Here is a 2468-nt window from a genome sequence, read left to right as displayed (position 1 = left end):
CCGGAGCGCGGGGCTGGGGCAGCGCCCGGCGGGGAGGGCGCGGGGCGGGCGGGGCGCCCTCCAACTCGGCCGGCCGGCCCCGCCCGCCCGGAGAGAGCGAAACTCGGGCGGGGCTGGAGGGGGCGGGCCGCGCGGCTTCCCGGAGCGGAGCCGCTGAGGTCACCTCGCCGCCCTTGCCCTGCGCCCCGCCCGCCCGGCCGGCCCGCGTGCCGCCCGCTGGGCGCTGGGTGGGAGGCGGTGCGGGGTGCGGCGGGGAGGGGTCTCTCGCGATACTTGCCGGCTCCCTCTCGGCGCCCCCCCCTCCCGCCCGATGGGTCCCCACCGCGCCCGTCTGCTCAGAGACCCCTCGGAGGACCCGTCCTCCCGTGCGCGCTGGGACTCCGGCCTCCCGCCGCCTCGCGGGAGCCGGCTGTGGGATGGAGGCCGGGGCGCGCAGGGGGTAGTACATTTGGAGAAGCTGACACCCCTGCAGTTGAGAGCCCCTGTGTAAATTAAATGAACCGGGACCCTCTGCAAAGCCCAAGCGGGACTGGACCTTGGAGTCAGAACTCGGGCCTCCTGCTCTCGCAGGGGCCCAGCTCGTGGCCAGGGAAGCTGTGTGCCCAGGCCTGGGGCAGGGCGCGTCGGAGCAGATGGGGGGCGGGGAGCCGATGGCCCTGGACCCAGCGCAGGTGGGAAGGTGTCTGAGGACCCCAAGCTCCACGTACAAGAGCTGGAGGCGTGAGGGGCCACCCAGATCTGCGCCCAGAGAAACAAACACGGTTTGGAGGTGACCTCACTCCGGGGCTGGGGAGTGTTCCCCTATCACCACCCGGGCGTGAGCTCAGGGGCTGCCCACAGCTCAGCCTCACCACCTCCTCCGGGGGAGATGCTCAGGGTGTTACACCCCTCGGGGGCAGCAGGTGGAGAGCCCACGGCCACCCGGCAGGCAGCAAGTGGCTGCACCAGGATTCGGACCCGAAGGCTCCTGCTGAACCCCCACCTGTACCTCCCAGATACAGGGGGGGCAAATATAGGGGAGCCCAGATACAGGGGGGGCCAGATACAGGGGGGGCAGGGAGGTGGGGCGGGGGTGGAGCTGGGGGACCCTCGCTGCCAGGCATGCTGGGCACAGCAGGGACACCCGGGAGCCAGGAGAGCCGCCTGGAGCCGGGCCATGGTCGGGGGGCCCGGTCAGAGGCCCCGGGACCAACGCGAGGATCACAGTCTGGGGAGGAAAAGCACTTTTTACATGAAAAGCATGAGCCCTTGTTCGCCAGAAGCTCACACCTGCCTGGACATCCTTCATTCTCCGCCCTAAACCCGCAGCGTGGGCTTGGCCCCCGTGGCCCCATCCACATCGGGGAGCCCCCTGAAGGGGGCCAGCCCACTGCCCCGCAGCCCCCCTGCCCCAGCGCCTGCAGGGGGCCAGCCCGCTGCCCCGCCGCCCCCTGCCCCCGCGCCTGCAGGGGGCCAGCCCCCTGCCCCGCCGCCCCCCTGCCCCCGCGCCTGCAGGGGCCAGCCCGCTGCCCCACCGCCCCCCGCCCCTGCGCCTGCAGGGGGCCAGCCCGCTGCCCCGCCACCCCTGCCCCCGGGCCTGCAGGGGAGCGGAGTTCAAGTCCCTCCGAGCGACCCAGAGGGGCGGCCCGGGACTGGCCTCCCAACCTCCGCGTGACCTTTAGCTTCCCTGACTCCAGGTCCTGGGCAAAGCCACGGGACTGACGCCTCCCCTGGCCACTCGGGCTCCTCCCCAAAGCCCTCCCGGGGCCCCCCATCCTACCCCTGCCCAGCCCCCTGCCCACGCCCAGCTTCCCACCTCCAGAGCCTGGTGTCCATGCGGGGACAGGGCTCCTGGCACCCAGTGGGGCCGCAGTCACACCTGGAGAATGAGTGCGTCCTGGCGCCTCCATCTCATCTCCGATGCTCTGTGGTGCCCACTGCCCTGCGCACCGTGCTCCCCTGGCTTGGTCCTGAGCCCTGGGAGGCAGGAGGGGGGCCAGCCCCTCGGGGCGCTAGGTGGGCGAGGCCCGGGGCGGGCAGAGTGCTCCCAGGGCCCCTGGCAGAGCCGTGGGGCACGGAGGGGCGTGCAGGCCAGGACACTGCCAGCAGGAGCTGGAGACCAGCCTGGGGGGGATGGGCTAGAGGAGGGATGCAGGGAGAGGGCCTGGGCCTCTGCAGTCACCAGGTCTGAGCTCAGCCCTCTGGCCTCGAGGCGCTGTCCCCGGCAGCCCCCAGATGGCAGCCGAGCTGCCGGTCCCACGGCCCTCGGTGCCGGCCTGCCCAGCAAGGTCTCTGGCGCCGGATGACAGGAGGCAGCAGTGGTGCGGGCAGTGCCGCCCCGGTGGGTGCCGCGGGCCAGGCGGCCATCTGGCCGGGAGCGGCCCTGGGCCCCGCCCCGCAGCTGCTGTGGAGACCAGGGGCCGGTCCAGGCCAGGAGCCCGCGCGGGTGAGGCAGCAGCTGCGGTGACAGGGCCGGCGTCGCCGCTCCC

The sequence above is a fragment of the Pipistrellus kuhlii genome, unplaced genomic scaffold (genome assembly GCF_014108245.1).
Source record: "Pipistrellus kuhlii isolate mPipKuh1 unplaced genomic scaffold, mPipKuh1.p scaffold_m20_p_107, whole genome shotgun sequence".
Lineage (NCBI taxonomy): Eukaryota > Metazoa > Chordata > Mammalia > Chiroptera > Vespertilionidae > Pipistrellus > Pipistrellus kuhlii.
Note: the sequence above shows the minus strand (reverse complement) of the source record.